Source organism: Podarcis erhardii (assembly GCF_964252035.2).
Source record: "Podarcis erhardii genome assembly, chromosome: 7".
Classification (NCBI taxonomy): Eukaryota; Metazoa; Chordata; class Lepidosauria; order Squamata; family Lacertidae; genus Podarcis; species Podarcis erhardii.
In genome coordinates, this window is record NC_138511.1 from 91471285 (window position 1) to 91493300 (window position 22016).

General features: G+C 47.8%; 1 protein-coding gene across 2 annotated transcripts in view; it reads left to right on the forward strand.

The window, feature by feature from the left end:
* LOC309346055 (neuroglobin-like) overlaps positions 1–22016 on the forward strand; it is a 39328-nt gene that overhangs the window by 10662 nt on the left and 6650 nt on the right. The gene's annotated exons all lie outside the window — the stretch shown is intronic.

The window sequence follows — 22016 nt, forward strand, 5'->3', positions numbered from 1 at the left end:
CGGCTGTGAAAACTCTAGTATTGCCTTTACAAAAAGGTTTTTAAAAACCTACACAGCACAAATTCAAAGAAAGGAATGCAAGATAAGCTGTTTTACATTTTTAACAAACTCAAGAACAGTCTTTAACATCAGCAGTAACATCTAGACCAAAGGAGCATTTCGGCCCTGTTCAAAAATTGCCATTTAGGTTTTCAAACCTTTTTTGTAAACTCAGGGGAGCGTTTCAGCCATGTTCTTGTTTAAAATCATTTAAGGTTTATGATTTCTCTATTTCCTTCTGAGGAAACTGAATAGTTCAGTGAAACGAGGTTTGTAGCCAGCATCCCGTTAAGGCTTGCTTCAATTCTAGGTTTTCCTTAAACTTTTTGATTTTTGTTATTTAGTTTAATTCTATAAGATAATATTTCTAGTCGATTACTTCTCGTTTCAGGGATTTTCACGGTATTTCATTTGTCTTGTGTAAAGGCTCAGTGCAGGGCTGTTTCAAAGCCCTTTTGCAAAGCGCCCCATGTTGCTCTTTGCAGAGGCGACCTGCGACTCCCTCTCCCACCTTTTGAGAGCCCCGGATCGCTCTGGGCAGGCGCTGTCTCAACCTGATTCGGCCGAAGCCAGGAGCCACCCAAATCTCCCTGATTTCGGTTGAGGATTCGGGCTTCATCCAGATCGGGTGCACGGCCCCATTCATTCTGCATCCCAGCATTGCGTAGTTAAATGACGGAACTCCCTCCAGCAGGAAACAGTGGTGCCCACCATCTATTGATGGCAACTGGCCATGATGGCGCTGCTCTGCCATCACCACCAAAGGCGGCTCTGCTTTTGGGTACCAGTTGCTGGAAACCACAAGAAGGGATAGTGATCTTGCGGGTCCCGCTTGGAGGTTTCTCATTGGGGCACCTGGTTCCCTGGGAGAACAAGATGGGCCCTTGACATGATCCAGGAGTCAGGCGGTCCTAATGGAACCTCCAGGCCCAAGAGCAGTCTATCTAGATCCCTAGGTTCTTAGGGGCATCTGACCACTGTGAGATCAGGGTGCTGGACTGAATGATCCATCAGGCTCTTCTTCTCTTTTGGGGTACCTTGACAGCAAGCATTGGACCGGTATGAGCTGTTAGGAAGCGGCCTTTCCCTAGCCCAGCCTAATAATAATAATAATAATAATAATATTATAATAATAATAATATGCTTCAGGTCGTGGCGGATGTTCTCCTGGAGACACCTAGCTTGGTCGTCCTAGGGGATTTTAACATCCATGCCGACACGACCTTACAAGGGGCCGCTCGGGACTTCGTGGAAAGCATGGCCTCCATGGGGCTGTCCCTGAATAAGTCTGGCCCAACCCATAGCCGCGGACATGCCTTGGACCTGGTGTTTACCTCTACGGATGTTGGTGATCTGACACTAAGTAAAAGCGAAACGAAAGAAGTGCCATGGTCAGATCACTTCCTGGTGCAACTGGACTTCTCCGCGACCCATCCCCTCTGCAGGGAGGTGGGACCGATTCGGATGGTCCGCCCCCGCCACTTAATGGATCCAAATGGTTTCCAGAGAGTGGTTGGGGATGCTTTATCCCATGTTGATGGCCTTTCAGCCGATTCCCTGGTGGCCCGTTGGAATGTGGAGTTAACCAGGGCTATTGACTGTTTGGCTCCGAAGCGCCCTCTCCGATTGCATGAAGCCCGGAGAGCCCCGTGGTTTTCCACGGATCTGAGGGCAATGAAACAATCGTTGAGACGGCTAGAGCGCCGGTGGCGGATAACTCATTCTGAATCTGACCGGACACGGGTTAGAGCTCAACGTCGAGCCTACCAAGTGGCGATAGCGACGGCGAAGAAGACTTTCTTCGCCGCCTCTATTGCATCTGCAGAAAACAGCAGCAGGAGACTCTTTCAGGTGGTTCGCAATTTAGCGGAACCACCTGTAACATCGGGGCCCAGTACGGGCCACATGTTCTCCTGCAATGATTTTGCAAATTTTTTTGCAGATAAAATCGCTCAGATTCGGGAAGAAGTAGACTCCACCGTGGGAGCAGGGCCGGGGCGGGAGAGTGCTAGAGTCCTGTCTGGTCAAGTTGTGTGGGATCAATTTCAATCTGTTACCTCCGAGGATGTGGACAGGCTGCTTGGACGAGTGAAGCCAACCACCTGTCTCCTGGATCCTTGCCCATCCTGGCTTATAAAAGCTAGCCGGGAAGGACTGGGCGATGGGCTTCGTGGGGTGGTGAATGCTTCCCTCCGTGAGGGAGCCTTCCCAGACCCGCTGAAAGAGGCGGTTATTAAACCGCTTCTTAAAAAACCATCTTTAGATGCGGCCACGATGGCCAATTATCGCCCAGTCTCAAACCTCCCATTCTTCTGGCGGTTCCCTCCCTGCGAGAAGCCAAGTTACAGGGAACCAGGCAGAGGGCCTTCTTGGTGGTGGCACCCTCCCTGTGGAACACCCTCCCATCAGATGTCAAAGAGAACAACAACTACCAGAATTTTAGACAACATCTGAAGGCAGCCCTGTTTAGAGAAGCTTTTAATGTTTGATGTATTATAGTATTTTAATATTTGTTGGAGGCTGCCCAGAGTGGCTGGGGAAACCCAGCCAGATGGGCGGGGTATTAATAAATAATTTATAATAATAATAATAATAATAATAATAATAATAATAATAATAATAATAATTTATTATTTGTACCCCGCCCATCTGGCTGGGTTTCCCCAGCCACTCTGGGCGGCTTCCAACAGAGATAAAAAATACACTAAAATGTCACATATTAAATACTTCCCTGAACAGGGCTGCCTTCAGATGTCTTCTGAATGTCAGGTAGTTGTCCATCGCCTTGACATCCGATGGGAGGGCATTCCACAGGGCGGGTGCCACCACCAAGAAGGCCCTCTGCCTTCCCTGCAACTTGGCCTCTCGCAGGGAGGGAACCGCCAGAAGGCCCTCGGAGCTGGACCTCAGTGTCCGGGCAGAACAGTGGAGGTGGAGATGCTCCTTCACATATACTGGACTGAGGCTGTTTAGTGTTGCCCACACTGCAGCTGCTTCCCGAGGCTTCAGGCAGAAGTCTTTCCCAACGCCATTGCGGAACAAACCTTTGGTGACTCCCTTTCCAAACATGCATTCGGCCGCTGGGCTGAGTCCCGTCGCCGTGGCGACCTCCCTTTTGTTTGCCGACATGCTTAGGGATCCAGAGATGTTGAGAGCAAGTTACCATTGATCTCCTTGAGTTTGCTTTCCCTGTGCTCTCTCTCTGCATTAGAAGGGATTGATTCCAGGAGAAAATGGGGCATTTGTGGTTACCGCGCTCAGGATGCCTCGATATTGATTCCCAGGTAATGGCGAGAGCAAGCAGCCCGCCTGCCTGGACGTTCACTGGGGGGGTGTTGTTGTTCTTGCTGTTTGTGCATTTCCCTGGCAAGCGGACGATTCACTTTAGGATTTTAAAGCAAAGTAAAAATGGGCAACTGCTCAAGGGGAGGGGGGGAATGTCAGTTTCCTTCAGGCGAGATGCCTCCTTCACAAGCGTCCTCCATCTTTGCTGAATCATAGAACTGTAAATCCAGTGCCGGATTTACGTATAATCTAAACAAGCTATAGCTTAGGGCCCCACTTTCTTGGGGGGGGGGGGTCCCAAAAAAAATTAAAGGAAAAAACAAACTGGATGTACATTTCCAAAATACAGTGGCACCTCTGGTTGCAAATTCTGGAGCCTCGTTCACAACCTGAGCAGAACACAACCCGCGTCTGCGCATGCGCGGGTCGCGATTCGCTGCTTCTGCGCATGCGCATGACGTCATTTTGAGCATCTGCGCATGCGCGAGCGGCGAAACCTGAAAGTAACCCTTTCAGGTACTTCCAGGTCGTCGCGGGACGCCACCTGAAAACGCTCCACCCGAAGCAAGCGCAACATGAGATATGACTAGTTACAGGTAGGTAGCCGTGTTGGTCTGCCATAGTCAAAACAAAATAAAAGAAAAAAAATTCCTTCCAGTAGCACCTTAAAGACCAACTAAGTTAGTTCTAGGTATGAGCTTACGTGAACTAACTTAGTTCACGTAAGTGAACTTAGTTAGTTAGTTCATACCTAGAACTAACTTAGTTGGTCTTTAAGGTGCTACTGGAAGGATTTTTTTTTCTTTTATTTTGTTATGAGATATGACTGTATAAGATAAAAAACAAATGAAACAAAACCTACATCCAGCAACCGTGTTTTGTGTTGTGTTGGCTCCTATGATGTAATACATGGCTCCCACCTGCTAGCCTGCTCCCTAAAATATCCCTGGTTTGCTCCTTTCTATATATAGGTTGCCAACATTCTGCATGGACTGGTTGCAGGGCAACATGTGCAAATGGCTTGAGATACCTATTAGGTCCATCAGTTACCATCTAGCATATATTCAACACAAAAAATAGCAACAATTTGTTGTTGACAAAGGACAGCTGGACATAGAAAGGGCCCCATTACCTTCAGTAGCTGAGGGCCTCATCAGACCTAAATCTGGCCCTGATCCAGCCCAACCCTCAGCATCCAGGACAGATCTCTTTAAAAACAAACAAGGAAGGGGAGCCCAAAACCTTCCAAGGGAGTCCGTTCCACTGTTGAACAGCTCTTATTGCCAGAACGTTCTTCCTGATGTTTAGCCGGGACCACATAACACTGGTCCGGAAAGACATACATTGGCTCCCAGTACTTTTCCGGGTACAATTCAAAGTGTTGGTGCTGACCTCAAAGGCCCAGTACACCCCAAAGAGCGTCTCCCCCCTCATCGTTCTGCCTGGACGCTGAGGTCCAGCTCCGAGGGCCTTCTGGCCCTTCCATCACTGCAAGAAGCAAAGTTACAGGGAACCAGGCAGAGGGCCTTCTTGGTGGTGGCACCTGCCCTGTGGAACGCCCTCCCACCAGATGGCTTTCTATTAGCAATCCGTTCATCCAACGCTTTTTGATGCATTTCCTGCTCACTTTCCTAACTGCAAAAAATCCAGAATTGTGCGTGTTTCTTTTTAAAGTGGCTTTGCTGCACTTTGTTAATCCAGTTTAGCCTACATTTCTGGTGCATGTGCTTGAATACTGACATTGCAGAAACATAATAAAAAAAATCCTTCCAGTAGCACCTTAAAGACCAACTGAGTTAGTTCTAGGTATGAGCTTTCGTGTGCATGCACACTTCTTCAGATAAAACATCTTTTCTTTCTGTCTCAGTGTATTCCCCACCCCACCCCTTGAAACCAGGAATTCCGAGGCTGGTTTAGTGAGTGTGCTGTAAAGATAGCAATCCAGTTTGCAGATGAGCAGCTCCGTGTAGACCATGAGAGATGATTTCCTTCTCAACCTGTTCTTTTAGCCTTCCTGTGTGTGGATGATTATGTTTTTAACTTCTTGCAAGAGGAAGTGCCCAGTGGTCCATTGAACCACCTGCCCTCCGGCCTTCAAGGAAGAACTTCTTTGTTTTAGATGTACAAAGAAAGCAGGCGGGTGGATGGTTATGTGGGAGCAGGTTGAAGTTAAATCCTTCGAAGACAGAGGTCCTTTAGCTGGGACGGGACGATATGGGATGGGGGGGGGCAACTCCCATCTCTTGCGGGGGCGCAATTAGTGCCAGCGCCGTCCGTTAAGAGTTTGGGTGTAATCTTCGACACCTCCCTCTCCATGGAGGCGCAGATTGCAGCTATAACAAAGGCGGCGTTTTTCCATCTCCACCAAGCTAAGCAGTTGGCTCCTTACCTCTCTCGCCCTGACCTAGCCACTGTGATCCACACGACGGTCACCTCCAGACTGGATTATTGTAACCCACTCTACATGGGGCTGCCCTTGAGACTGACCCAGAAACTCCAGCGGGTGCAGAATGCTGCAGCGAGACTCCTTATGGGGTCTTCGCTGCGAGATCACATTCATCCGGTGCTATACCAGCTGCACTGACTCCCAGTGGAGTACAGGGTCAGGTTTAAGGTGCTGGTTTTAACCTTTAAAGCCCTATACGCCTAGGACCCTCATACCTACGGGACCACCTCTTCTGGTATGCCCCATGGAGGACCTTACGTTCTGCAAACAAAAACATCTTGGAGATCCCAGGCCACAGAGAGGTTAGGCTGGCCTCAACCAGAGCCAGGGCTTTTTCAGCTGTGGCCCCGATCTGGTGGAACGCTCTGTCCCAAGACACTAGGGCCCTGCGGGACTTGACATCTCTCTGCAGGGCCTGCAAGACGGAGCTGTTCCACCAAGGCCTTTGGCCAAGGCACAGTCTGACCCCCTCCTTTGGTGAGCCTCGTAGAACTCTGGCCCAGTGGTTGTCATTTGATTTTGAATTGATTTTAGAATGAATTTAGAATGCTGTATTACTTTTATTGCTGTTAGCCGCTCTGAGCCCGGCTCCGGCTGGGGAGGGCGGGATATAAATAAAATTTTAGTAGTAGTAGTAGTATGGGGGAATGCACTTCACACACGCTCAGAGGTATTTACGCGCAGCAGCAGGGTGTGGGGCCGCCTTAGCGTTGGGGAGCAAAAGGAGAGGAACCAAGGCATTTTGAGCTGAAACAAGCCTTTTCTAGCACCCCTCTAAAAAAGAACTTTGGGAAGTGTAGTTTATCTTATAAGAAAAAAATCTGCTTCTTTTCCCTTATGGGGGACCCAAGAGCCCGTATATAGTATCCTTACGTAGGTTCCCTATTGGTAGGAGAAAATAACAGAGGCCAACCAGAGAATATTGAGAAGCAAAGCAGCTAGTAAGCCTGATCTTTATTGATCTGTTGCAACCGGGTCCCCACTCACCCCATGCAGGAGGGAGGAGGACCCAGAACAATGGTGTGCAAGCCCTTGTATAGACTTTTGAATCTGCCCACCCTGTAGCTCAAGACCACCCCCCAAAACATCATACATACATCACAGAAGGAGGCGGTCTACAGCAGAAATCCTGTCTGCCAGGATACCTGATAATGGTCACTGATTGCATTGCCTGGGCATTCTTTTGTGATGGTAAATACGGTAATTCCTGAGTCCAGGACACAGGCTCACCCTATTCATACACAAAGATGCCCTTAAGACAGGATTAGTGAGCACAGAGACAATGGGGGGCTTTTCCCATTTCCATCCAAACTGCAGAGGAATACTTGAGGTCAGTGAAAGAGTCAAAATGGCTTTAGGACTGTTTCTCCTGTACAGTGGTACCTTGGGTTAAGTACTTAATTTGTTCCGGAGGTCCGTACTTAACCTGAAACTGTTCTTAACCTGAAGCACCACTTTAGCTAATGGGGCCTCCTGCTGCCTCCGCGCCGCAGGAGCACAATTTCTGTTCTCATCCTGAAGCAAAGTTCTTAAGCTGAAGCACTATTTCTGGGTTAGCGGAGTCTGTAACCTGAAGCGTCTGTAACCTGAAGCGTATGTAACCTGAGGTACCACTGTACTGTTTCAGACACGTGGTTTCTATATTTATGTATGTGTTTGCCTGGTACATTTATGAACATTTATTCTATATCTTAGACCTTGTAATTCTCGTAACATTTACATCATGCAGAACTATAATTCCCAGCACCCTTAACAAACTGCCTTCTCCAGGGTTCTTGTTGGGGACATGCTTTTAACTCTGGTGCGGTCTTCTTGAGGCCGTTCTTGGCATGCGTGTTTGTTTTTGACCTGCGCTGAGCAATGCGTTTTGTTTTTTTCCAGGGATCTGTTTTGTGTCTGTCTAAATCGAATTGGCTTTCAGGAAAGCAGTTTTGCAGGTGGCTGTGTGTGAGAGAGAGAGAGAGGGAGAGACGCAGTGGAGAGAAGGGGAATTTCAGGCAGGGGATCTGGAGACAGCCCATATTTTTTCTCCCACCCACCCCGTTCTGGAACTTGACCTGCCCTCCGCTTCGTTCAGACAGGGTGGGATCGCCCTGATCTCATGTTTGTGGAAGGAACTTTTTATTTGTTCGCGACGGAGCCGAGCGTGCCAAGTTCTTAGGCAAATATCAGAAGCTGCAGGAGAGGCAATCATCTCCTCCGAGGCTGTTGGGGTCTCCCAATTTGCACCGCTGGGCCCAGACCCAACCTCACCATGGGGGGGGGGGCGCATAAGAACATAAGAAGAATCAGCTGGATCAGACCAATGTGCCCCCCTGTTTTCACAGTGGCCAACCAGACGCTTGTTCTGGAAAAACCACCAGCAGGATTCGAACTCAAGAGCCCTCTCGCCTCCTGCTTTTTCCAACAACTGGCTGTTTAGAAGCTCGGCTGACTCAGGCCGAGCGGGCTGAGCGGAGCCGTTGGGGCTAGTATAAGGTTACCAGACGTCCCCGTTTCCTGGGGACAGTCCCCGGATTTACAAATCAGTCCCCATACAAAATCCATTGAAGTTGGAAAGTGTCCCCAGATTCATTGGGGAAAAAATCTGGTCATCTTAGGCTAGTAGCCTTTCTTTCCTCCATGAATTTGTCCGTCTGAGTTGGTGGCAGTGAGTTCCGCAGTTAAATGAGCACTGAAAAGGTACTTACTTTTATCAGCCCTGGACCTTCCTTTATATATGTATATATATATTTATTAGTTTTTTAACATATCATTTTCAACATACTTTTATGTCTTATACAGTGGTACCTTGGGTTACAGACGCTTCAGGTTACAGACGCTTCAAGTTACAGACTCCGCTAACCCAGAAATAGTACCTTGGGTTCAGAACTTTGCTTCAGGATGAGAACAGAAATCGCGCGACTGCAGCGGGAGGCCCCATTAGCTAAAGTGCTACCTCAGGTTAAGTACGGACCTCCGGAACGAATTAAGTACTTAACCCGAGGTACCACTGTACAATTTTTTTTTTACTTCCGTCAATCACATCTGGAAAATTTTCCAATCTTTTCCACTTAGTTTACATTTCTTACTTTCCCTATTACATTTAAGTATCATAACTAATGTATCTCTCTTTTTTTCTTCTTTGCAATATTTCATATATTCCTCCTTACACAACTTCTTGTGGTCCTACTAGGATAATTTGTTGATTACAGTTGCTCTTCAAATACTTCGTGTATTTATTCCAATCTTCTGTAACTCTCTGGTCCCGCAGGTTTCAAATCCTTCCTGTCGTCTTATCTAATTCTGCGTAGTTCATTAATTTTGTCTTCCATTCTTCTTTCATTGGTAATTCTTCTTGCTTCCATTTCTGGGCCAACAATACTCTGGCCCTGGACCTTCCAACATTCAGAAACCAAGGAAATGCATACCCCTAAACATTTTGTGAATCTTTGTACTTTTGTCCATTTGCTGTATTTATTTCCCCCGATTTGAAGTATAAAATGGTGATTTTTCTTGAGTCAAAATCAGAGTACAGTGGTACTGCTGGTTGCGAATGGGATCTGTTCCGGAGGCCTGTTTGCAACCTGAAAGGAACGCAACCCACGTCTGTGCGTCTGCGCAGGTCACGATTTGCCGTTTCTGCGCATGCGCGTGATGTCCTTTTGTGCGTCTGCGCATGCGCGAGCGGCGAAACCCAGAAGTAACCCTTTCCGGTACTTCCGGGTCACTGCGGGACGCAACCTGAAAATGCTCAACCTGAAGCAAACATAACATGAGGTATGACTGAACCCCTAAACATTTTTTAACAAAAAAGCACTGATGATGATGATGATGATGATGATGATGATGATGATGATGATTAAACACACTGTGTTTTCCCCTGACAGGGACATAAGGCTTACAGATAGGAACAAGAGAAGCTAAAAGCCTAGGGGGAAATCATTACAAAACAATCTAACATGGGTAGAATTTTAAACTCTCTATATACACATTTATAATCAGGTTGAAATTGAAAAAAAATGGAGGCTCCCCTGGTTGCCAAATCTGATGCAGAATTCTGAGCTGGCCGAGCAGTCCAGTCAGATACAATCCCTGTTGTAAAAAAAAAAAAAAAAAAAAAATGGGACGAAGGGGAGACAGAAAGGAAGGGTGGGAGTGAGCAGTGCAGGATTTACATATAGCTCAGGGCCCCACTCTCTTGGGGGTCCCCCAAAAAAATTTAAAGGAAGAAAAACACCACTGGATGTACATTTCCAAAATATAAAATAAACAAATAAAATAAAACCTACACACAGCAACCGTGTTTTGTGTTGTGTCGGCTCCTATGATGTAAGTCATGGGCCCCGCCTGCTCCCTCAAATATCCCTGGTTTGCTCCTTTCTATATATAGGGTGCCTACAGTCTGCATGGACTGGTTGCACAGAAACACGTGCAAATGGCTTGAGATACCTATGAGGTCCATAAATTACCATATAGCATATACTCAACACACAAAAAACAGTGATCATTTGTTGTTGGCAAAGGACAGCTGGACATAGAAAGGACCCTATTACCTTCAAGAGCTCCTTAGGGCCTCATCAAACCTAAATCCAGCCCTGGGAAGGGGAGACAAAAAGGAAAGGTGAGTGGGAGGGATAATTTCTTATTTTTAAAAAACTCTCCTGGCTGCAAACGGTTTAAGTGTGACTCGTGTGCACCCCCTGCTGGGCTCCCTCGGGTGATCACGCTGCTGCCTTGAAATGCATCAACACCTCTCCATCTTTTGGCTTCTTGGCTGCCTGCATCCTCTCCCTAATTCTGTTGTTTGTTGTCTAGTCATTTAGTCGTGTCTGCCTCTTTGTGACCCCCTGGACCAGAGCACACCAGGCCCTCCTGTCTTCCACTGCCTCCCGCAGTTTGGTCAGACTCATGTTTGTAGCTTCGAGAACACTGTCCCACCATCTCGTCCTCCGTCGTCCCCTTCTCCTTGCGCCCTCCATCTTTCCCAACATCAGGGTCTTTTCCAGGGAGTCTTCTCTTCTCATGAGGTGGCCAAAGTCTTGGAGTCTCAGCTTCAGGATCTGTCCTTCCAGTGAGCACTCAGGGCTGATTTCCTTCAGAATGGAGAGGTTGGATCTTCTTGCAGTCCATGGGACTCTCAAGAGTCTCCTCCAGCACCAGAATTCAAAAGCATCCATTCTTTGGCGATCAGCCTTCTTTGTGGTCCAGCTCTCACTTCCATCCATCACTACTGGGAAAACCAGAGCTTTAACTATACGGACCTTTGTTGGCAAGGTGATGTCTCTGCTTTTTAAGATGCTGTCTAGGTTTGTCATTGCTTTTCTCCCAAGAAGCAGGTGTCTTTTAATTTCGTGGCTGCTGTCACCATCTGCAGTGATCATGGAGCCCAAGAAAGTCAAATCTCTCACTGCCTCCATTTCTTCCCCTTCTGTTTGCCAGGAGGTGATGGGACCAGTGGCCACGATCTTTGTTTTTTTGATGTTGAGCTTCAGACCATATTTTGCGCTCTCTCCCTAATTAACAGGCTGCAACTGGGTCAGATGCGGCTAAGTAAATAGCACCCCCTCAGACTTCACCCCAGGCAGCCCACATGCAAGAGGCACCCCATAGCCGCCCCCCTTCCTTAATTAGCACCTCTCTTTTCTATTTCTCTCTCCCCACAAGAGCACTCATTAAATCCCCTTGCCCTCCTCCCCAGCGTTTAACCTGATTTGCGTGGCAGCAAATGATTGACCGGCCGGGAAGTGAGCGGATCCTCGAAGGCATTTGAAGCGGTGAGCCCACACGCTTACTCGGGAGTATGTCCCACGGAACACCGTGGGATTTGCCGCTGAGTAAACTCGCCTCGGTGGGACATGGGTGGCGCTGTGGGATAAACCACAGAGCCTAGGGGTTGCCAATCAGAAGGTTCGAAGGTTGGTGGTTCGAATCCTCGCAACAGGGTGAGCTCCTGTTGCTCAGTCCCTGCTCCTGCCAACCTACCAGTTCGAAAGCATGTCAAAGTGCAAGTAGATAAATAGGTACCACTCCTGCAGGAAGATAAACAGCATTTCCGTGTGCTGCTCTGGTTCGCCAGAAGCGACGTGGTCATGCTGGCCACATGACCCGGAAGCTGTATGCCGGCTCCCTCAGCCAGTAAAGCGAGATGAGCACCGCAACACCAGAGTCATCGGCCACTGGACCTAACGGTCAGGGGTCCTTTTACCTTTACCTTTTACCCAGCTATTTAGAAAGTTGATGTGAGTTTCAATCTGTTTTTAGTTCATTGTCACTTTTTGAGGGTCGTCAATTATTGTTAGGGACACGGATGGCGCTGTGGGTTAAACCACAGAGGCTAGGACTTGCCGATTGGAAGGTCGGCGGTTCAAATCCCAGTGACGGGGTGAGCTCCCTTTGCTCGGTCCCAGCTCCTGCCAACCTAGGAGTTTGAAAGCACGTCAAAGTGCAAGTAGATAAGTAGGTACCACTCCGGCGGGAAGGTAAACGGCATTTCCGTGCGCTGCTCTGGTTCGCCAGAAGCGGGTTAGTCCTGCTGGCCACATGACCCGGAAGCTGTACGCCGGCTCCCTCGGCCAGTAAAGCGAGATGAGCGCCGCAACCCCAGAGTCTGCCACGACTGGACCTAATGGTCAGGGGTCCCTTTACCTTTACTACCTTTAAACCCACCTCGGACCGCACTGTTAGCTGCCCGGTTCTCACCGGTGATTTTTCAAATGTTGCTTTAGAGAAGATGAAAACCACACATGTTACTAGACAGGAAACAGATGTCCTTTTGCAAGCGGTTATTCCAAAATAGAACAGAAGGAACCTCTCTCTCTCTCTCTCTCTCTCTCTCTCTCTCTCTCTCTCTCTCTCCCCCCAAAAGGTTCTGCCCACTCACATTTTGTGCTCAATTTTTATATATATATATACACATAAATTTTTCAGCATATCATTTTCAACAGTAATTAAACACATTTTAACATCTTATACAATTTTTTTTTGACTTCCATCAATCTCATCTGAAAATTTTCCAATCTAATCACTAAATACTCATTTCCCATTTCTTCAATTACATTTAGCTCACAACTAATATCACTATTCTGTCACTAATTTGCAATGCTTCATACATTTCTCCTTACACAGCTTCTTGTAATCCCACTAGCGTAATTTGTTGATTACAGTTGCTCTTCAAATAATTTGTATATTTCTTCCAATCTTCTCTAAATCTCTGGTCCCGCAGGTTTCGAATCCTTCCTGTCATTTTGTCCAATTCTGCATAGTCCATTAATTTCGCTTGCCACTCTTCTTTCGTCGCAATTTCTTCTTGCTTCTATTTCTGGGCTAACAATACTCTTGCCGCTGTTGTTATGTATAAAAACAAATTTTACATCTTTCGTGCTCAAATTGAACCCGATTAAACTGGCAATTTTAACAACGGTATAAAGGCTGGTCATTACAAAAGACAATTTAATGCTTTTCCACCATTATTATTTCACAAACCTGGACATGTGTGTGTGGTCGTCATTTGTCTGCCTGGCAATTATAATATTTCAGCTGATTTATTTATTGATTCGTCAGGGATAGCCTTGGCCTTCCTTCTTCTAAACCACGAAGCTCCAAGCTGGCTTCCAAAAATTGAAAATGACGAATTCGAATGGCAAATGAAAATTAACTGGCATGATAAAAACAAAGACTCGAATAAATGTGAGGGGAGCAAGTTAGCTGCACCCCAGACCCCGAGATTTCAGGGCCCAAACTATGATCTTGACTCCACGGTCGGAGGCAGCACTACTTCAGAATCCCAGCTGCTGGAAACTACAGCAGGGGAGAGCTGGCCTTGTGTTCGAATCCTGCTTCCTGGTTTCCCATTTGGGTATCTGGTTGGCTGCTGGGCTGGACGGGCCATCGGCCTGACACAGCAGGCTTGCCTTTATGCTCTTGCTTTCTCATTTCCCAGTGTGATCCCCGGTCACATCCCTTCTTGCAAAAAGTTTGACCTTTGGGGAAAGTATTCCCCAAATGTCGCTGTGTTAGGGAATTGGCTCCCCCCCCCCCCCCGTGGCAGCAGGCAAGCAGAACAAAGGAAAAGGAGCCTTCTTACCAAATAGAAGCTTTAATAATCGCAGTGAGAGAACAAAGAGCCCATCTCAGGATTGAGGTTGAATCCTGACAAGACAGAATCCTGGGGGGACAGGGGGCAGGCAGGTGTGGAGGACTCCCTGGTCCTGAATGGGGTAACTGTGCCCCTGAAGGACCAGGTGCGCAGCCTGGGAGTCATTTTGGACTCACTGCTGTCCATGGAGGCGCAGGTCCATTCTGTGTCCAGGGCAGCTGTCTACCAGCTCCATCTGGTACGCAGGATGAGACCCTATCTGGACTTCCGGGTTAGCGCCATTGGCGAATAGCGGATTCCCTCTAACTCAGAGGGACCGGCTCCGTGGAAATTGGGTCTTCACCGCTACGGCGAAGCGGGGACCCTTCAAAATCACAGGCAGGTGAAGCCTGTGAACGTGGGACTCGGCGGGCACCTTTCGCGCGCCCCCAATTTGCAAGGAAACCCGTTTACGGGCTCCGGAGCGAAACGGGGTGAGTGGCGCGGTGCTGTGAGTCAATTGCTCTTTTCACGAAGCGATGCCGCATAGCCGTTGCCAGAGAGCGCTGACTTTTTCTTGGGACATTTCGACTACAAAAGTAACTACCCGTGAGTAGAGGAAATTGGATTTATTTAAAAAGGAAAAATAAAAAGACTCAATTGGATACCGAAGCGGGGAGGTTTAAACAGGAAGTCCGCCTTCCACTTTTGTAAATAGATCAAAGCAAAGAGACTCTAAGCTAAAGTTTTGGGATTTCGCCTGGAAAGGACTGACTTCTAACACGATAAAGTTTTGAACCCCCCTCCTAGGGAGCAGGGAAGGAGGGGGACGTTTTGGACTGTGCATACCTGCAAGAGAGAGGGAAAGAGCTTAAAATCCACTGCTTAAACTTTGGAACTGTCAGTAGACAAAGACTGTCTTCTTTTGAATTGCGCTATAACTGTCAACAGAAGGTTTCACCAGAGTGGTGCATGTTCTGGTTATCTCCCGCTTGGACTACTGCAATGCGCTCTAGTGGGGCTACCTTTGAAGGTGATCCGGAAACTACAACTAATCCAGACTGGTGACTGGGAGTGGACGCCGAGACCATATAACACCAGTCCTGAAAGACCTACATTGGCTCCCAGGACGTTTCTGAGCACAATTCAAGGTGTTGGTGCTGACCTTTAAAGCCCTAAACAGTCTTGGTTCTGTATACCTGAAGGAGCGTCTCCACCCCCATTGTTCAGCCCGGACACTGAGGTCCAGCGCCAAGGGGCTTCTGGCGGTTCCCTCCCTGCGAGAAGCCAAGTTACAGGGAACCAGGCAGAGGGCCTTCTCAGTGGTGGCGCCCGCCCTGTGAAACGCCCTCCCAGCAGATGTCAAAGAAATATTTTACTTTTAAAAGACAACTGAAGGCAGCCCTGTTTAGGGAAGTTTTTAATGTTTGATGCTGTATTGTTTTTAATATTCGGTCGGAAGCCGCCCAGAGTGGCTGGGGAAACCCAGCCAGATGGGCGGGGTATAAATAAATTATTATTATTATTATTATTATTATTATTATTATTATTATTATTACTACTACTACTACTATTATCTCCTAGGAATGGCGGTACTCCCAATTAAGGATTTCACCACCTTACGTCCCTATTAATCTACGTCATGTCTATGTCTTGTAATCTGATCTTGTTCCCTCTGTGCTGTGTGTGTTTTCTGTTTTGCCGCTTTCTGAGCTCTTCTTGTCCTTGGGAAGAGCAGAGGAATGCTGTCCAGAGACTGTGAATCTTCCATTGTTTTTCCTCCGAGCTGTTCCCCATCCCGTATTTCCCAGCTTCTGCCTTCTGAACTATGCCCCTCTGCAAACCGCTGTTCCAAATCAATACTGTCGTCCTCAGTGCAGCCCTCCTCAGCACAGTTCCTGGCATCACCCCTGCAAAAACTGACAGTCTGCAAGTGCCTCGTGTTTGCTGGGAACTGTTGCTTGCACCAACCCCGCTGAGCTATAATTCCCAGCACCCTTAACAAACATCACTTCTTTTTTGGGGGGGAGGGGGCGGAATCATGTGCCTTAAAGTTCTGAGGTGTACACAGCCACAGAGAAGCATTTTACCACCGTACGGGGACCCTGCAAAAATAACACGAATTTAGGCATACAACTGATATTTTAATAGCCGGTCGTGATTTATTGAATTTCCCCCACTGATCAAAATCCTCCTGGGTTGGTGCAAACATTGTCTCCTGATTCAATCTAATCCGTTCGCTCAGGTCTGAGCTAATCCTTCTCCTTGGTTAATTAGGACACGTTATTAAATTCCAATCCAATTTTCAAAGCTTATATCCTGCTTGCTGAGCCTTCTCTGCTTTAAACCCCTTATCCATGTTTAACTTATACCTGAGCATGTTGAAAAACTCACAGATAATGGCTAATAAAGCCATGGCAAATCTTCGGGGGATTTTGCAAGAATCAAACACCGCCTGCCTTTTGCAAGAGTTTTATCGCCTCCTCCTCAGCCTTTGATATTAAACGCTGCCCTGTCAGTGACAAGCAAGAGGCCAAATCAACAGTTGCCTCTGCCTTAATCCAGTCCAGCCCTTGAAGGGGAGTGAATCTGCTTCTGTCCTTGTGGGAACGTTAAGGTCTTCACTGAGTCTTCAGTGAAGGCTTCTTCACTTACGCTAGTGAGTCATGTAGCAAACTAGATTCCCCTCAATACAGCAGGAAGCTAGTTTCCAGATTTCTCTGAATCTCGTTGGGTATCTGAAGAAGTGTGCATGCACACGAAAGCTCATACCAAGAACTAACTTAGTTGGTCTTTAAGGTGCTACTGGAAGGAATTTTTTTATTTTGTTTTGACTATGGCAGACCAACACGGCTACCTATCTGTATCTGAATCTCGTTGCTGTTGTTGTCGTTGTCGTTTAGTCATTTAGTCGTGTCTGCCTCTTTGTGACCCCCTGGACCAGAGCACCCCAGGCACTCCTGTCTTCCACTGCCTCCCGCAGTTTGGTCAAACTCATGCTGGTAGCTTCGAGAACACTGTCCCACCATCTCGTCCTCTGTCGTCCCCTTCTCCTTGTGCCCTCCATCTTTCCCAACATCAGGGTCTTTTCCAGGAAGTCTTCTCTTCTCATGAGGAGGCCAAAGTCTTGCAGCCTCAGCTTCAGGATCTGTCCTTCCAGTGAGCACTCAGGGCTGATTTCCTTCAGAATAGAGAGGTTTGATCTTCTTGCAGTCCATGGGACTCTCCAGAGTCTCCTCCAGCACCAGAATTCAAAAGCATCCATTCTTTGGCGATCAGCCTTCTTTATGGTCCAGCTCTCACTTCCATACATCACTACTGGGAAAACCATGGCTTTAACTGTACGGACCTTTGTTGGCATGGTGATGTCTCTACTTTTTAAGATGCTGTCTAGGTTTGCCATCGCGTTTCTCCCAAGGAGCAGGCAACTTTTAATTTCGTGGCTGCTGTCACCATCTGCAGTGATCATGGAGCCCAAGAAAGTAAAATCTCTCACTGCCTCCATTTCTTTAAATCTCTTTAGTTAAGCAGATTGGATTATTCCTCGTGTCCCCTTTTATCCCCCTTAAAAGAATAAAGACACATGAGTCTCTCCTTAAAAGCAACAAGAAGTTTACTCACATTCAGTTCACAGTATGATCCCTGAAGGCAGGCTTTAGCTAGTAGTCACAGAACATAGTAAGGGACGCGGGTGGCTCTGTGGGTTAAACCACAGAGCCTAGGGCTTCCCGATCAGAAGGTTGGTGGTTCAAATCCCCGCGACGGGGTGAGCTCCCGTTGCTCGGTCCCTGCTCCTGCCAACCTAGCAGTTCAAAAGCACGTCAAAGTGCAAGTAGATCAATAGGTACCGCTCCGGCGGGAAGGTAAACGGCGTTTCCGTGCACTGCTCTGGTTCGCCAGAAACAGCTTAGTCATGCTGGCCACATGACCCGGAAGCTGTACGCCGGCTCCCTCGGCCTATAAAGCGAGATAATAATAATAATAATAATAATAATAATAATAATAATAATAAATTTATTTATACCCCACCCATCTGGCTGAGTTTCCCCAGCCACTCTGGGTGGCTTCCAATCAAGTGTTAAAAACAGTACAGCGTTAAATATTGTGAGATGAGTGCCGCAACACCAGAGTCATCCACGACTGGACCTAATGGTCAGGGTCCCTTTACCTTTACCTTACAGAACATAGTGTGAGTTCATCCCTTATGGGCAGGCCGGATTGAGGTTTGATGAGGCCCGAAGCTACTGAAGCTAAGCTAGTGTGGTGTAGTGGTTAAGAGCGGTGGACTCATAATCTGGTGAACTGGGTTCGTGTCTCCGCTCCTCCACATGCAGCTGCTGGGTGGCCTTGGGCCAGTCACACTTCTCTGAAGTCTCTCAGCCCCACTCACCTCACAGAGTGTTTGTTGTGGGGGAGGAAGGGAAAGGAGAATGTTAGCTGCTTTGAGACTCCTTTGGATAGTGATAAAGCGGGATATCAAATCCAAACTCCTCTTCTTCTTCTATAGCTTGTTTAACTTATACGTATGGGGACTGAGCCCATGTGCTGCTGGCTGAGAGCCAGCAGACAGACAGCAAAATACATTAAGAGAAGATTTTCCTCCCGGTCCTACTTCTTTCGCTTTAGGTTCTAAATGCCTTTCCACCTCTCCTGTGTGTCAGTCATTATTATGGAAGGCAGAGTAGCTCAAATACATCCCTCGGGGAATTTTTTTTGCTATTTACCATACTGGGTGAGAACTTGTTTATGAAGTACCATGAAACCGGAAATAATCTTCCTCTTAGGGCTGAAGAGATGCTTTGAAATCAAGGGGACAGTCTTCTGAGGAGGCATGTCTGGAGCTGTGCTGTAAATCTCTGATATGTAAGAATGTGTAACTCAAAATGTTGGTGCTGACCTTGAAAGCCCTAAACGGACTCAAAGGCCCAGTAAACCAGAAGGAGCATCTCCACAATTCAAAGTGTTGGTGCTGACCTTTAAAGCCCTAAACAGCCTCAGCCTAGTATACCTGAAGGAGCGTCTCCACCCCCATCGTTCTGCCCAGACACTGAGATCCAGCGCTGAGGGCCTTCTGGCGGTTCCCTCCTTGCGAGAAGTGAAGTTACAGGGAACCAGGCATAGGGCCTTCTCGGTGGTGGCGCCCGCCATGTGGAACGACCTCCCACCAGATGTCAAAGAGATAAACAACTACCTGACATTTAGAAGACATCTGAAGGCAGCCCTGTTTAGGGAAGCTTTTAATGTTTAATAGCTTATTGTATTTTAGTGTTTTGTTGGAAGCCGCCCAGAGTGGCTGGGGAAACCCAGCCAGATGGACGGGGTATAAATAATAAATTATTATTATTATTATTACTATTCTTCAAGAAATACCAAAAACAAAAATATAAGAGTACTTTCTTTCAAGCTGGACAGACCATTCCGTTGACCACCAAAGTCGTAAAAAGTACTAATTCTCATGCTAAAAATATTACAAAATAGGGTTGCTATACGATGGATCTTAGGCAAGTCAACTGGAAAATCATGGTTTTTTGGCATTTTGGGGGGTTTCCTTAAGAAAGCGAAACAATTTCAGTGGTTTCCCCTTTTAAAAAAAGCTCAGCAGTTTTACTTTCTGAAATATGGCAACCCTATATCAAAACCTCCCCATCCCATACAATTTGTCTTTGCCTGGGAAGCGGACCTACAGAGGAGTAAGCAGGGAGGGACTCATTTGCACCACCTTGGCCCCTGCCTGGTCTGCTCTCCCAGCCTGCCTACATCGGCCTGAGTGTTGTCTGCACCAGTGCCATTGCTGCCTGCCTGCAGGGAAGCAGTGTTTTTGGCTGCTTGCAGTGCTTGGCCTTGTTTGGTTGCTGGCTCGGTGGCGCCACCCCATTGTCAGTCAGAATGTAGAATTGCAGGCCAGGCGCTGTGGTAGACAGACTGTGACCCTTGCCCAGGATGCGTCCCCTAATCTCATCTGGCATTTGCAGACAAGGGTGGAAAGTAAAGGTCTAATGTCTCTGGGATAGCCGGTAGCAAGAAGCATACTGCCCCAATCTCAGCAGTTGAGGAGCTGAGTGTGGGAATGTCCAGGGTGGCAGGAGGGTATATATTGTTTATTAATATCCATCCTAACTTGCCCTAGCAAGTTTCATTACTTAGCAGAGTTTATATTCCCCTTTTACATGCACAGCAGATAGCTGGTTGCAGGCTCGTGTAAGCCCCTCACTATTATTGAATTGTACGTTCCTGGAAAGTTCCCTTGAATCCCTCTTAACAGAATAAAGACACCACAGTCTTATTCATTAGCAGAGTTTACAGTGGTACCTCGCAAGACGAAATTAATTCGTTCTGCGAGTTTTTTCGTCTTGCGATTTTTTCATCTTGCGAAGCACGGATTTTGGAAAAGCTTCAAAAATCACCAAAGTCTTCAAAAAAGGCTACCACACCACGTGCTATGAGTTGCTCCTCGAAGTCAAGTCGCAACTGCACCCACTGAATGCACGGTTTTAAGAAAAAGGAAACAAACTTGCAAGATGTTTTTGTCTTGCGAAGCAAGCCCATAGGGAAATTCGTCTTGCGAAGCTACTCAAAAAACGAAAAACTCTTTCGTCTTGCGAGTTTTTCGTCTTACAAGGCATTCGTCTTGCGAGGTACCACTGTACATTCCCTTTTTTACAAGCACAGCAGATAACTGGTTGCAGGCTCGTGTGAGCCTCTCACTATTATACAATTCAGTCTGTCTCAGATTGAATTGTACGTTCCTGGTAAATTCCCTTTAATCCCTCTTAAAAGAATAAAGACGCCACCATCTTATTCAAAGTCAATAAAAGAAGTTTACTTACATCAGTTCACAGTTGGATCCCTGAAGGCAGACTTAGTTACAAATACAGTGGTACCTCCAGGTGTGAACAGGATCCGTTCCGGAGCTCCGGTCGGATCCTGAGGAATTTGCAACTGGAGGTGCTGCTTCTGCGCATGTGCAAGATACGTAGAGCACTTCTGTGCATGCATGCACGGTGAAATCCGGAAAAATAGTTCCGGGTTTGTTGCGTACATATCCCAAAGGATACGTAACCGGAGGTGAACGTAAGTAGAGCTACCACTGTATGTACATGTGGATCTACCCCATCAGGGGAATAATCCAGTTCTAGCTAGAAGCTGGTCAAACGAAGAAGGAAGTCAAAAAGAGAGAGGTGTGCTGCGTGACTCGTCCTTTTGTTACCTGGACAGGTTAGGACACGCCCACCTTCTATCACATGCAAAAGGAAGGATGCTCCAGCCAGGAAGAACAGGAAGTTTTGTCTGGCTGGACCAAACATCCCCTTGCATGTCCCCTCTAGGAAAACAAGGAATGTTGTACAGTGGTGCCTCGCAAGACGAACGCCTCGCAAAACGAAAAACTCGCAAGACGAAAGAGTTTTCCGCTTTTGAGTCGTTCCGCAAGACGAATTTCCCTATGGGCTTGCTTCGCAAGAAGAAAGCCCATAGGGAAATCTCCGGGGACCTCTTTTAAATGCTGGCGGTGGGGAGCAAAGCCTTTCGCCCCCCCTCCGGCCTTCAGAAGAGGTCCTGGACCTCTTCTGAAGGCCGGCGGGGGGCAAAAGTTTTTGCTCCCCCCCCCGCCTGCCCTCCCGGGATAGCGGAGAAGCGCAGCGCGTTTCTCCGCTATCCCGGACGGCTTTTGAAGGCAGGCGGGGGGGAGCAAAGACTTTCGACCACCGCCTGCCTTCAGAAGACCTCCGCTGTCCCGGGGGCTTTTAAAATGCTGGGAGTCGGCAGCGAAGGCTTCGCTGCCGCCCGCCAGCATTTTAAGATCGCCCCGGGACAGCAAGCACTTTAAAAGCCCCCGGGACAGCGGAGGTCTTCTGAAGGCAGGCGGTGGGCGAAAGTCTTCTCCGCTGTCCCGGGGGCTTTTAAAATGCTGGGGGTCGGCAGCAAAGCCCTCCTGTCCCCGGAGCTTGCGGGGCGGGAGGTGGGGAGAAGGGCTTTTCTTCCCACCGCCAGCCTTCAGAACAGCCTTCTGAAGGCTGGCGGTGGGAAGAAAAGCCCTTGTCCCCCCCCCCCCCGCCTTCAGAAGAGGTCGGGGGACAGACTGTCCCCGGACCTGGTCTGAAGGCGGTTTCCATAGGAACGCATTGATTGATTTTCAATGCATTCCTATGGGAAACCGTGCTTCGCAAGACGAAAAACTCGCAAGAAGAAAAA